The sequence below is a fragment of the Pinus tabuliformis genome, chromosome 5_1, assembly GCF_031772625.1.
Source record: "Pinus tabuliformis cultivar Carrire ecotype Pingquan chromosome 5_1, CPIR1, whole genome shotgun sequence".
Taxonomy (NCBI): Eukaryota; Viridiplantae; Streptophyta; class Pinopsida; order Pinales; family Pinaceae; genus Pinus; species Pinus tabuliformis.
The window spans coordinates 113,873,371-113,889,546 of record NC_142305.1 but is presented as its reverse complement, the minus strand read 5'-3'; positions in this window follow the sequence as shown (position 1 = coordinate 113,889,546).

The following is a 16,176-nucleotide window of genomic DNA, read 5'->3' as shown; positions in this document are numbered from 1 at the left end:
ACATAAACACATAAACAACTTGAAAACACATTCAAACACATCAACACAACCAAATTTAATAAAGGAGTTCACCAGAATTTCTGGCTATGTCTCCTGGTCCTTCCGCTTCCAGTGCTGACCTCTTTATTTTTTCTTAAAATTGTTGTTACAGGTATGAGCTTGAAAACAGAGTCTCAAATAAGAAAATTAATCTCACCACTGCGTTCAGCTCGAGATTTCGAGTTAAACAAGTATAAACTCGACAATATTTGGTCACTGTGACCTTCAGACCCCTTGGAATGGTCAAAAACCACCTCTGCCCCTGCAAAGCCATCCTCTGTTTGGCAAAAACCACCTCAGCCTGCATAAAATCACCTCGGGCTGCACGCTGGTGGTAGGGCGGGTTCGACACCTACAATGGTTTATTAAGAAATTGGTGGCTTGGTTAACCAAGTCCCACCCTTCAACATATTGGTTCCCCTTTTGTGATATGGTATTGATATACCATATATGGTTGCAATCTACGATGAATGTGGGATAATGTGATAACATAAAATCAAAGGATCGACGGTTGTGGGGTTGACCCCGACCATCCGACCTTTTTTCGGCGGAGATCCTGACACCAAAATAAATACAAGTTTATCATATCCATTACCACGTCCCATCCGATCCAATGGCTATCGCATCAGCCGTTTGCCAACTGTCTTGGCCGATCCCCATCGTCGATCAATTGCACATGATTCAACGGCTATCACGTCGTTCACTCACCAACTAGCCCAAACGATATCCACTGTGAATGTGACCCATCCAATCAAATGGCTATCACGCAATCTCGCGTGAATTCTTGCACGACCAATATGATATCGAGAGCACACAACAAAAGTGGTTTTCTCATGCTACGTGTCACATGCTAAGGTTAATCGCATGAATTTTAGAAATACCATTTCCAGCCTTTAGGGCGCGCGAGATACTGTTTACCACTTGCCAAATACTACCCACGTGCTTAATCTGATCTCTTCATTTCTTAACTTTATTTTGCGTGACTTAATCCTAGTCGTCTATCTCCCTCACTCTCATTCGTTGATCTAACTGATCCAACGACTGTGCTTTGCTGCTCTTATACCACTTTCATCTGCATTTGAAGACTTTGATCTAGAGGCAAACTAAATCCATTTTGGATCATACATTGAGGTTGCAAAGTACGAAGTTCTAGGAGGTAGAGACTATGCATTTCTCAGTTCCAAGAGACAATATTGTTGTTTAAAGGCTTAGACCGTGCAATGCACAGGTTAGGAGGGCTAGATGAGGCTAGGTTGTTGGGAACTTTATGAAATGTGGCTAAGTACAGGATCATTGAAACTGTTGTGAATAGTGATAGAACTATACTTTATGGGAAGAAGAGGGATCCTAACTTATTGAAAGTAGGAGATGTTGGTCCTTTAGAGAATCATATATATGACCTCTAATATTGGTTTTCTCATTTATATTTTCCCCTTGTCCTTTTCTACCTGATTGGATCAGCTTGAAAACATTTAAACATAAAACCCGAGTGCAGGAATAAGGTTTCCATAATAGACATGAAGGTCATGGTTCAACGTAAGGCTTTCTTAATGCAAGGATTGTATTTTTCATCAGAACATCATCGACCAAAATATGTTACCCAGACAAGGAAGTAGGACATTAGCCAAATTTTGTAGTGTCTCAAAGTCCTTTTCTATTTTGCCACATTCCCTTTTGAGCCAATAGAGCATATTCATGTAAGGTCTTATTAATAAACAAAAGGGAAATACATGACACAACAATAAAGAATAATCAAAGCAGAAGAAAGAAAAAATAAACCAAAGCATAATGAAAAAGAAAAGTAAGAAAAGTTCAGAGAGACTAAAGAGAATAAGCATGGGATGAGTACAAGAAAAGGGAAAACTAAGATGAAGCTAATCCTACTCCTAACCTAACAACTAATAGGATGGGGTCACGTATAATGAAATTTCCAATGTAGCCACCATAATCATTCTTGACCTGAAATCACAAAGATATGATTGATTGAAACATATATAAAGTAGTGTGCAAGAGAAAAGATGAGAGCTTGAATAACTTACACAACGAAAAGAAGGTTTTTCTTGTGGGTAGAGAAATTTTTCACAACTACTACTTTCATCCAATTCACATTCTTACCTTTTCTATGCAAACCATAATCAGAGAAACCTCGAAGACTTCTTGCAAATCCAACTTCTCCTGTGTCATCCTTCTTAGCAAGCATGAGAAACGCTAAAACTTGTTTATTGCAATGGAGTTTGTTGAGTAAGATTGTTCCAACCATTCAACGACTGGATCATAAAATTCATGACAATCCTCTTGAAATGCCCGAAATATTTGAAAACATGGATTTTCCATTAGAGGCATAGGATTATAATGAGAATTGTGTGAGGGAAAATAGATCTGATTATATTCAGCAGTCATGTCGATATAGTTAGGACCTAACATAACCATAAGCGAAGGTTGATGAGCCTAAACTGCTCAATAAAAATATGAATAGTAAGATGTTAAACAATGAAGATTGAAGAATGTAAAACAATTTTCATTGGATGTATTGGTGAGAAAATGATAAAATGAATGATAATTATCAAAGACAGAATAATGATCAGAAGAGCAGATTAAAGCATCAAATTCCCAACTTGTAATTAACATAGGTAAATCAATTGGAATAGTTTAAAAAATTCTCTGCATAGTAGAATCGTCCTCCTCACGTGAAAAGTGTAACAAACCATTTTCTTGTGACTGGTTACACACTGTACTAGCATCGTAATCATCAAGAGAAGTGAACATGAATTCTAGTATAACAAACACATGAAACCATTCAGGGTAAAACAAGTGAAGAAGAATTTGATTCATCAAATAATCCATGCATTCATTGACACTCAAGAGGATTTTAGGTGCGATGAAGAAAACGATTAGCATCAGAATATTTGCAAGAAGGATGAGGAGTTGATTGTTTTCAAAAGAGTGTTACACATATGACTCCTTTGGCCAAAGATAATCTTTAGGATAATAAAATTCACAATTTGATAATTCTATGAGAGTTTTTGGTTGGTTCTTGTGTGACAACCAAATCTTAATTGGTATTGGTTCTTGTGTATCAATACCTTGTTTCTTTTTGTTGCAGCAATATTTATTGAACATATTTAAGAATACATCTTTAAATCAACCATATAATATGCTTATCATTTAGGCATTATTTGCAAATCACATAACTTTTGAACCATAATGTAATCATAATGATTAGAAAAGTTTATTAGGATGAAATGAAGTGAAATGGAATGAAGTGATTATGAACAGTAATCATAAATGGATGTCCCTACCCCCCCAACTAAAGGTGTTTACAGTTTTTTTTTCAAATGAGAAAGGAAATATGGTGAAGTATTTTCAAGGAATTCTATGATTAAAAGCTAGAAAAGAACATACCTTTACTTACCTAGGAAGTGGACAAACTATGCATATGTAGAGAAGTTATAGTTGCTGCTGGATCATGGAATAGAATGTAGAATTTCATCTGCTTCTTGGTTGCATAAATGGTGGATGAGGTGGTGAAAGTGGATTCTTTATTGTTGCTGCTAAATCTGTTGTATCTACTACAAAATGTTGAATGATATAGTCTTCACCTTCTACAAAACCCGATGGTACAATTTTGTTCATGCCAATGAATGTGTTGTTGTCGAGCATGAAGAGAAGTCATTGGATTACTGGCCATTGATGAATGTTGTTAACCAATGCGAGGCAAAATTTCCATTAATGTCAATGAGTGCCAAGATACCTAAGTACATCCTACAAAGTGCGAATGGATGAGCTAATGTCGAGCCACTTGCAAGATCCAACGATAAAGGGACATTGATCTATTCCCATTATTGTCAGCGGGAGAACTTGTCATTGATGCATACAAGCCTCATGGTACTAATAAGGACTCTAACCTTGAACCTAGATAACGTGTTGATGTCGATATGCCAAGACTTGTTAGAAGGGAGGCCTTAATGAATCCTCCATCATCTAATGCAATTATGAAATGATGATTTTGGAAGGACTATGAATGAAATTTTTTGTAGTGGATCAAGGTTTATTTAATGGAAAGGAAAATGACAAGAGGGTAAACAAGCAAACGGAAAGCAAAATGACAAATCAACATGTAAGTGGGCTGAATGTCTCTATTAATGGGTTAATTAATGAAAATTATGGAAAATGTGAATGGAAAATGTAAATGGAAAATGTGAAGGAAACATGTGACTCTTTGTAAGGAAAATGGTGATGACGATGCTTAGTGAAAATGCTTGGATAGCTTGTGACTTTCGAGAGGAAAAATGATGGCATTTATGGATGATAGAAATGGATTCAGTTGGTTTATGTTTCTTGAAATTGGTTGTAAAAAACCAACCATGCATAAATTAGCTTCCTTCAATTCTCCGATTACCCTAGAACCTGAAAATAAACCTGGCACTAACATTGCAACAAATGTAAGTGTGTTCAAAGAGAAGTGATCAATTTCTCTAGGTACATATGAAAAATTTGCATAATTGACAGGTTCATGACGTGTTTTCATTTCAAATGGTTAGTCCAATTTCACAATTGCGATAATAAATCTGATTTCTAAAAGAATGACGATATGCACAGGTAAACAATTTCCTCCATTTATGTTTGAACCATAGCATTTCATAAAGATAAAGAACTATTATTTGTGAATGCTTAATGATTCCTTCAAAAGAATCTTCGATCAAAAATTCATCAATCGATCTTGCAGATAAAGTGCCTTCATAGTTCTTCTTTCCTACATCATGCTTGAAAACATAATCATTAGACAAAACCAATAATTTTGATCATGATTTTCTGATTAGAATGCATTGTTGACAAGTAGATCATTGAGTTAAATACATAGCTGCAGAATTATTTTTCAACTACAGAATTGTTGGTCAGCTGCAGAATTGTGCAGTTTCTGTAGCTAAAATCTTGAACAAACAGTTAAGTACACACAACTATGCACTTTTTTTATGAACAAATAACCAGTCCAATCTTCAAATTGATCAATACCTTTTCCAAAAAAATTAGCAAATAAAAATTATATATATATATATATATATATATATATATATATATATATATATCTATATATATATATATATATATATATATATATATATATATATATATATATATATATATTATTTCTTGCTTCGACAAGTTTGTTTGAGTGGACCATCACAATAACTTTTTCTCAATTTGCTCCAATCACTAAATGAATTTCACATGAATTTTTTTATGACAATTTTCCAAAGCAATTTTCTTAAAAATAATAATAATAATAATAAAACACACAATCTAAAAATTAATGAAATATTTACAAAACTAAAAAAATAAAATAGATGTACATAAAAGAAAAACATAACAAGAAAAATATATCTACAAACTAAAATATATATACAAACAAATTTAACAAAAATAAAAATAAAATAAAATCCTATAGCATAAATTTACAATCTAAAACATAACATATTAAAACATAACAAAGAAAACATAACATTAAAGTATATACTAAAAAAACGTAACATTATACATTAAACATTAAAACACATAAAAAAAATGTAACATATAACATAAATATCATATAACATTCTTAAAAAAAAAAGTACAACTTAACAAAAAACTATAACACAAAAAATAAGAAAAACCACGTAATAAAAAGAAAACGAAATTGCCATGAAAACCGTTTTATCGAAGTCATAGTGGAAAATTTTCACTCACGGGTTAAAACTAATGTGGAAGTGATTGGCATAAAGTTTGATAGGGCTAATGGCTCTCTTGCCTCCACCTTCTGGTCAATTAACGGGAACAAGAGTGGTCTTAGATCTTTGTCCACTCTTCAACTTTCTTTCTAACTTAATGGATCAGAATGAAACCAAGCTCGAAGGAATCTTGACACTGCTAAATCCCTCAATGGACTCCTTCGCAGAAGCCATACATGTAGAACAGATCTTGATCCTTACTATACTCGACAAAAAAACCATGATGTGTATCAAGAGTTGAGCCACCAACATCTGAGTATCTCCTTGGCAGATCTATCTCCTGTAGATCAGGAAAATCAGATCAGAGCTATAACTGTTGTTTATGCATTAATTGAAAACAAAACTATGATGTGTATCAAGAGTTGAGCCACCAAGATTTGAGTATCTCCATGGCGGATATACCTACTGTAGATCAGGAAATCATATCACGGCCGCAACTGTTGTCTGTGCATTAATTGAAAACCATTTTTTCTTACACAATCTTCCAAATAAGGCTCTAGATAACCCTGAATATCTCCCAATCTGTTTTGAATTTCAGAAAATAATTCCTCGGTTTTATAATTTACCCCGTTTTGAGAAAAACCCAGTTTTTAATTTCTTGAAATTAATTTTTGTTTGGCCTGAAATTGTGTTTTAAAATGATGCGTTGAAAGTGCTAGCATTTCCTCTACTTAACAAAAATTAATTGTTTCCATAACCTGCTGCTCAGTGTCTTGCTCCCACTGTTTTCCTGGTATTTTTCAAAGAACTCAGTCGTGGATGCTTTTCAAAGAACTCAGCATTGCAGAGGATGACTTGGCATGATCTTCATCATCCATAGGATCCCTTGAATATAACGATAGAGCCGAGAAACTATTTTCAATATTCTTCTTCTTCATTGATTTGAGCCAAATCTTGGGCAATTAAAAACTGGAATTCGTTATCGAGCTGCTACCCAAAGTGCTTGGAACAATTCCCTATTGCAATTCTCAAGAACAACAAAATTCCGAACACAAGTTGTTGGTGAATAAGCCTTTTGCCATCTACACTATTTATGCCATTTTTCTTTGTGAATTTTTAAAGTATGGTTTTTCTTTGGTTTATGTGTTTTGTCAATTATATATATCTATATATATATATATGTGTGTGTGTGTGTGTGTGTGTGTTTCCTTTCCTTTAAAATATATACATATACATTTAAAAATAAACACTTTTATTGAATTTATTTTTTATATATGTGTTCCAATTATATATATATATATATATATATATATATATATATATATATACTTTAAAAAGAAACAATTTATTTAAAATAGAGAAAAGAATTTAAATTTTTTTTTTTTAATGATGAATTTTTTATTTTTAAGCTAATGCAATTTTTTTTCTTTACAGGTGGCATGAGAGCTAGTTATCAATTTGTCAATTCTCTTAAAAAAAAAGTTGATAATTAAAAAAAAAAATTACATTTCCCTTATTCTAAAAGATGATTTTTTTATTATTATTGAAAAAAAAAAAAAAAATGATTTTTTTTTCTTTTTTTTAGTGAAAATCTAACATGATTTTTTTATATTATTTTTTAATTATTTAAAATCAAAACATGATTTTTTTGTTTTATTGAAAATATTTGTGATGTTAATGAAAAAATGCAAGAAAATAAATAAAATTCTAAAAGATTTTAAAGTCTAAAAACTTAAAAAAAATGCAATCAAGCTTGATTTTATTTTTCCTATTTTATCCACGTGAAATGATTTTTATTTTTATTTTTATGTATATGAATGTTTCCAATGGAGCCATTTACGGATTAAACTTTCTAAGATGTTCATATCCAAATTTTCAAAATTTACTTGATTGTGCATGAGGACATGAAAAATCGTTTTGACCTTTAGATTTGTCACAAAGATCTCATGAAGAATAGATGAATGTCATGACATAATCACGTTTCGAAACCATTCCTCAATGTAGTCCATGTGCTCCAAAATCTGCATTCTAGATCTTTCATCCATAAATGGTTAGTATCATTTTTTTTATATATTAAAAATGATATGCATCTACATGCTTTAATCATGCATCTAAAAAAAAAAAAAAAACTAAAAAATGAAATCTAGACTAAAAGCTAGTTCCTATGCACACTTCCTCGGCAATGACGCCAAAATGTTGAGGCAAATTAATTACCTATCATTTAATTTTCAACTTGGGGGTTTCGTAAAACTTGCGAAGCATGCGTGCACTATATATGCTAGAAATTAACTTTTAATTTAGATCAATCTAACTATGAAACCAAATAACGACAAACCAAATTCACCTATTCTAATTCAACAATCAACTCAAAATAAATTATGGTACAATTATAGTACAGTGCATGGAATTGAAATGACATGAAATGAACGGAAAAGCAATCATTCTTAACCTCTCACACAGGAAAAGATATGAAAGCAAATAAAAACAATTGCTCTTAACTTCTAGCTGGAAAGCAAATAAAAACAATTGCTCTTAATCTCTAGGTAGAAAGAGAATAAAAACAATCACTCTTAACCTCTAACACATGAAAAGATATGAAAGCAAATAAAAGCAATCACTCTTAACCTCTAACACAAGAAAATATATGAAAGCAAATAAAAACAATTACTCTTAATTTCTAGGTAGAAATAAAATAGAAACAATCACTCTTAACCTCTAGGTAGAAAGCAAATAGAAACAATCACTCTTAACCTCTCACATAGGAAAAGATATGAAAGAAATACATCTTAATCTGTGAAAGCAATAAATATCAATCTATGAAAAACAATAAATCTCACACATTGTAGGTGGCCAATCCAAAAGTATGAGAGATGGGATGTTTAGAGGCTCCAAATGCAAGCATAACCAAATCAAAGTGAACATCACTCATGAGCATGGTGCCAAATCCAAATTCTATATTCAAAACATGAGCATTTCCCCAACTTTACACATGCCTTTCAAAGGAGAAGGCTCTCCTATTTATACAAAAACATAAGAAGTTGCCTCACTCATGTGTGTATTCCATAGTGTAAGACAGAGTTCACTTTTGCATAAACTCTAATGGTCTCTTTTGGGTATGCGCAGAAATGGACTAGGGAATTGCATAGGAAGCCAAAACTAGGTTTTTAAGAATTAAGATCCAAGAATTTCATTCTATTTTGCATTGTTTGGGTTCTAGCCTTGTAGGGAGGTGCTTTGGAACACTTTGATGGATAGCGAAAGATCTAAACCAGTGGTCATTTTCCTATTGCGATAAAATGATGTGTAACAGATTCCCTCCAAAAGTGCAAAGTCAAAAGAGATGTTTGATGATAAAATTACTTTATCATGCCAAGGTTTGAGTTAGAGACTGTAGTCAAAGACCTAAAACAATCAATCAAATGTTACAATGCAATATAAAATTATTGTTGAGGTAAGAATTCCCATACACAAAACATAAATGCCTTAGAGAACCAGTAGAGAAATACATATGAAGATCCATGTCAATAAACAACATAGTATAGACACAACCATCAATGGATCTATGTTTGCAATCATGAATATTTAATAACTCCATATAGCATGGATAGATGAAACTATATCCATGGTCTTGAGCTCCATCTCTTGATTTGTTGTACGAATCTAGCGATGTGAGTGACTCTCTCGTAGCTGAACATGGTAGAAACCACTTGATTACCAGCCAATGATGTGAACCGTTAACAAGCGTGAGAGAAACCACCAATAATGGCAATGGTTCTCAAGGTACTTACAATATAATCTATGATGTGTGAATAGATATCCTAAAGTCAAACACTCATGGAATCATTCGATCGAAGGTTAATGATGAGAACCCATCATCAAAAGAAAGAAACCTACCATTAAGGCATGCAGGCTCCAAGATACTGAAGGTTTCTAGAGAAACTTCCTAGATAGTGAGCCGAAGTTGATAGGAAGTGACCCATCAGAGGAGCGCCTATGACATGAAGCTTATGTTAGGTTTTGAAGAACAACAGTTTGGAGTAATCTAGGACTGACTCAAGGATGGTCGACATGATTGAAGAAGGATGGTTGACGTGATTGAAGACTATGAATAGAAAAGTAATTTTGACTCAGGTTGGAATTTTCTTGAACATATCAATGACACAAAATTTTGAATTGGTAGCATTTGACTAAAAAATAATACGCAAAACCAATTGAAGAATTTCAATGAGGTAAGGTCAACTGAGAGACAAATGGATTTCCCAACTTGGACACAAAAGTGATGGAGTGTCATGTTCAAGAGTGACATACTTCCTTTTGTGATATAAAATAAAATGTTCTTTCTAAATTTCCCCCCACCATCACTGAAAGTACCTATTTATTTTTGGAAATATTGAAGATAACATATGCTTGTCCTTTAAGCTCATCCTTTAGATGAGTCCTTTAGAGTATTTTTAATGAACCCTAGGAAATAGTTGTTCGGTCTAGTCATGATTGACAATTCATGCATTGTTTAAGTTTTACGAGTCCAATGAAGGGGTAACTCGATGTTGTTTTCATGTTTAAAGTGTTTGAAAAGACATGAAAAGAAAATTATTTAGTTCTTTCAACGTAAAATTTCAACAAGCTCAGAGAAAGTAAAGCTCGATGTTTTTCATTTTTAGGGAGTCAGGAGAAAAAAATAAGTAAACTCCATTGTGTCCTTTTTCGTAAATTTAGTCTCTCAAGCCCAGAAAAGGGTAAAATAATGCAGGAGAGAATTCTATTGACCATGATTAGTTAACGTATACCTTTTTTGTAAATAGGCTAGTTCAGTTTGTAAAAGGGGTAAACGTATACTAAATAGATGGCTCTTCACTTACTTTTACGAGTTTGAATAGTCAAGTACTCGACGATCTTTTCATGTTTAGGGAGTCTGAAAAGGGCATAAAGAGAACTCCTTCTTTTCACTTTTTCATAAGTTTTAACGAGCCCAAAAAAGTGATAAAATTTTACATGTTATCACCGACTTTTAATTTAATTAACGAGCAAGAAAAGATAGAAAGAACTTAAAATTTTCATGTACATTTTACGAGCATGAAAAAATAGAAAAAGACGCTAGGTATTTTCATGAGTTTAATAAGTCTTGAAAATAATAACCAAAATGGACTCATAAATAGTTTTCATTTTTATACAAGCTTGAAACAGAGAAAAACTATGACTAAGAGTGGTTTCATTTTTAAAAAATCTTGAAACAGAGAGGATACTATGTTTGAAATAAGTTTTCATGCCCCGTCATAATGCCATAGGTACATGCTCCCAAGCTTCGTTTCATGCACCTAAGTAGACTACCAGTTACTAATAGGCTAATGAAATGAAGGTTCATTGATGAGATTAGGTGAAAGACTCAACTTAATTAGGGGAGGATTTGTTTCATTTTTTAACAAGCTTGACATAGGAAAAGAACTATTCTCATGGGACATTGTTTCTTTTTTTAATGAGCTTGACACAAGAAAAGAAATATTCTCATAAGGACTTGTTTCATTTTTTAACGAGGTTGACATAGTAAAAGAACTATCCTCAAAAGGACTTATTTCATTTTTTAACGAGGTTGACACAGTAAAAGAACCATCCTCACGGGGACCTCTTTCATGGCTTCCATTTTGAAGGAACACATGCCAAGGGATACTTCCCGACCATGGCTTCTAAGAGATATTCATCAGAAGGAAGAATAGCTCTCTAGAAGAAACACATTTTAAAGGAATCAATGGGGATAAGAAAATCAGGTTCAAATTCCCCCATAAGGTTCCCTACGTCAATTACTGGATCTAAGTCATAAGAAGTTGAGAAACAATGACAGTCTTGCCTGCATCGGTAACTAAAAACATGGGACTGGTTGCCACATAATTAACCCATGATTGGGTGGATATCGCTTGCATATAAGGAAAATTAAGGGACTTTGGATGGCAAGTAGTCAAATCAAGACCAAGAAACGAAAGCTGGTCAATCGTCACAATGTTTCCATTGTGAGGGAAAGACATTACTCGAAAGAGTGTGGACATTAATACTTTCATGGCATAGACATAGTCTTGCCCAAGGAGAAAATAGAAATCCAAGGGGCCTTGGACTAGCATAAGATCAATATAGACAATCCTTCCTTATAGAGTAATAGGTAACTTAGGAAGGATCCCTAAAGGTTCACTAATGGTTCTGTTAAAAGCCAAAATATTTTGTGTAACAGGCACAAGCTGAGGGGAACCCAAAGCTTGCCAAGCATATAAGGATAAAATATTGACAGAAGCACCTTCATCTACATTAGTGCACCACACATTCTTACCATACACTTTCAAAATGATTTGGAAAGGGATGGAATAAGGAAGATGAGGTCTTGTTATTCTACTCCAAGAAAAGGAAATAGCCTCATAACTTAGAGGGGGGTCAATGGAAATAGGTGAAATTCCCCCATGTGTAGAATAATCTGAGCAATATTAATTTCACTCTCTAAAGGGAGAGTGAGATCGGCTGAAGATGGGATCAAGTCGATCACTTGATAAACCAATGGTTCATCAACCTAAGTGATGTTTTTCACTTTCCAATTGAAAATTGAGATTAGTTGTACTTGGAATTAGATCAATCACTTCGTGTGACAGCAGATTGGAAGAAAGTTTATGGTAACTAGTTGGAAGTTGTTTCTCTAAAACAGTAATTTTTTCCAACAATTTTGAGGCTTCGTCCATATGAGGGTAGAGGTGACTATGATGAATCCCTTTGCATAACTAGCAAGGAAACCTAAGTTTACCCTTTTTCTTGGGAACCTCACAATCATTGGTTTATGGATCAATAGTAAGTTGATAATAATTTTCTAAACATAGTTCCAAGCATTTAGGAATACTAGGACAATCAATAAGGAAGTGGTCACCCTTACAAAGCTTGCAAGGGTATCTGGGCTTGTGATGCATGTGCGAAGTTTCCTCAATATTACTAATACCTACAACCATGGTTGCTTGGTTGACATCTTTCTTATCTTTCTTCTTCTTCTTCTTCCCTTTCTTCCTTTTATTAGTCACCTGGTTACTAGCTTCAAGGCTTTTACAAAGTGAAAAAGAAGAAAGGGAGGAGGAAATGTTTGATGAAGAAGGTAAAGGGTCAACATGAGGTTGGTGATGTTGAGATGTTGAACTCAGTTGAGGTGAAATAGTTTGGATATTTGGGATCAAAGAAGTTGAAAACAACCACACTAGTAAACCTATCGTGAATACGGGGAGTGACAACATAGCCATATAAGGAGGACTGACATTTGCAAATTCAGGGAGAGGATTAGGATTCCTATTAAAAGGGGGTTCTTTATTGGTAAATTTCAACATTGTTTCCATTCAATTCAACTTATATAAATTTATTACCAATATTAACAATTCAAAATCACAATCCACAACTAAGGTCCTTAAAAAGTAAAAACACGTAAATAACATTTGCTAATAAATCTAAGGAATCCATGCAAACAAGCTTTTCACAGTGAAATTACTAGTTGGTGATGAAACCCAACATCGCATAGATCAATGTGAAAAGTGGCTAAAGATAGGGCAGGTGGAACTAGTTACGTTGACAACTTGCATAATGCACATGATTTAGTTCAATCAATCTTCACTTATGCCATCTTAGATGAAGAATACCCTTAAAAAGGTCCAAGTGAGTCTAGCCAACGTTTGTTCTAGGTATATTAGAGATATATTAGAGACTTCCCCTCCACCATCACCTTGGGTAATATCCCTAAGATTACGGTCTCTAAAGTTATCACTTAAAATATTTTAACCTAGGGGGACAGTTGCAGATCAAACGTACATGCAAGGGAAAAGTAATAAAGCTCAATCCCTTTGAAAGCTCCTCAACATTGGTGGAGCCAGTTACGTTGACAACTTGCCTAATGTACATGATTTGGTGCAACTAAGCTTCACTTATGCCATCTCGGGTGAAGAATACCCTTAATAAGGTCCAAGTGAGTCTAGTCAATGTCTGTTCTAGGTATATTAGAGACTTCCCCTCCACCATCACCTTGATTAATATCCCTAAGATTACGATCTCTATAGTTATCACTTAAAATAATTTAACGTGGGGGAACAATTGCAAATCAGACGTACATGCAAGGGAAAAGTAACAAAGCTCAATCCCTTTGAAAGTTCCTCAACATGGTTAGTCTGTGGTTTACTTCCAAGTGACTACCAAGTACCTTTCAACACCATTTTAATATGTGTAAATCACTCTACCATAACCAATGAAGTGGGATTGATTACTCCATTGGGTCTAATATGATCTCATGCTTAACTCCTTTGTAAGGGGCACTTCCTAGAGACAAACTGCAGTAAATGGATTTCCTCCCTATCACAAGTTTCTAATGTTTGTTTGCAGCTTTGGAAATTTAACTCACTTCCCTATTCCAAAGCCCTACAACGTGATCTAATGTAGGTGGAAAAGATCCCTAAAATAATGAAAATCTTTAGATTGATTTTATTAGCGATTTTTTTCAAAAGTTGTTACTTACTTAATGGTAAATGGATGTGAAACTAATGGTGTTATGACTTGACACAAAACCTAATTCAATTGAACATGATATTGTAATCTTTTCATTTCAGTGAATTGTAGGTAAAATAAGGGAAGATGTTTCATTAGCTTTTCAAAAATACAAGAATCAATGAATCATTTTTAAGACACAAATCAAAGAGAATGCAAAATACATGCTTCTTGGCTCTTCTTCGAGAAATGAAACCTAAATTACTCAAAATCTAAGTTACAAGAAGCAAAATTTTGATCGTATCAACTTCTTACATACCCAAAAGAAAAAAATGAATTCTTCCTTTAACATACACAAGTTATAATTTCAATTTTACATAATGAGTTGCAAACCACTGTAAGTAGAATATTGTGTTGTCTTATGGAGAGAAAAAATCAATAATCACTTTGGAAAAACAACAAACTCCCAATCACAAGTGCTCTCTTGAGAAACCTTAAAATATTCCTAATACTAATGACACTTTTCAATTGAAAAAAAAAAGTACTTAGTTTGATGCTTTGACATAAAAAAGGACATACTCAAACTATACCAGCAATGACTAGTCCTTTTGTTGATTAATTAGCAATTAATTAGATCAAACTTCGAACCCTAATTTGAAAAACTAAAGAATTCTTAAAAAGAAAACCCAGAAATTCAAATCAAAATAAGGAAGATATTTCCAAAAGGTAAACAAGTCTAACTAAATGCAACAATCAAAGGTTCATGGACTCAGCAATGATAGAGCTTAAATTTTCAAAAAAAAATTGCATGTGCATAGTTAACCAGTGTAATTCAGTGTGTATATGCATTGCTGCTAAAATCTAAGTGCATAGAAATACGCTCTATGAGTAAAGATGAAGTGTGAACAATGGTAAAATTAAAGAAAAAATAAAAATTAACCAAAATAAATAATAAAATCAAAACTTTCAATATTTTTTAGATACTCAGAGAGGGCTATGATAAAAGGATCAGAGGTCAAAACAAAGATATGATGGAGAGTTAGACATTCCCCAATGAAGTCACCAATATTTTAGGCAAACTAATGCCTCTTGTGCACAAGACGGATCTCCCTAAATATAAAACGAAATATAGTAACAAAAAATAAAATAACTACTACCTTTCCTTAGCTGACAATTAATTGAAACAAGTAATACGCGAGAGATCACTTATTAGTTTAATGAAATTGTTGTTGAAGTCCCTTTCAATGCCTTCGATAGTTAGCTTCTCACTGATGCTTTAGAAATCATTCCAGCACTTTCCATATATTATCCATGATGCTTTGAAGGAGATATGCATTCCTAGAAACACACAAAGGATCAAAGCATATAATATATAGAATGAAAGATAAATGAAACACTTAACTCAACATATATCATAAATTTAGTCAATGACCAATCATAACCTATGCGAGTGATCAAGAAATCCCACAAATGATGTCAGAGAAGACATTATTAGGAGAGAACAAATTTTTTTTATCAAATAAAAGGGATAACAAACTTACAACCTCAAAGCCTTGATGTTATAAGCCTCTTCCCACAGTCTCCAACATTATCCTTGGATGAAAAGCCTCATAGCCTTATTTCTACAGAATAAGCCTACCTTCAATGGTCCTCTCCAATCCTATGGCCTCTGTTTGATTCATAGTCTAAGAGGAGGAGGTTTGGAATCCTCTTCGTAAGGGATGAGATCCATAAATGGTGGGATAGGGGATCCACAAAGAGAGGGAAGTGGCAGGTATAAGGCCTGAGTAGGCATCCATTCAAAGTTGTTAGTGGGAAAAGATTTGACTAACAAAGCTTCTAGACTTTAATTTTTATTTTTTACTTGCATTAAGTCATGTGCACAGGCCATAGTGTAAGACAGAGCGCACTTATGTGCATGATCTAATGGTTGCTTCTATGTATCCACAAA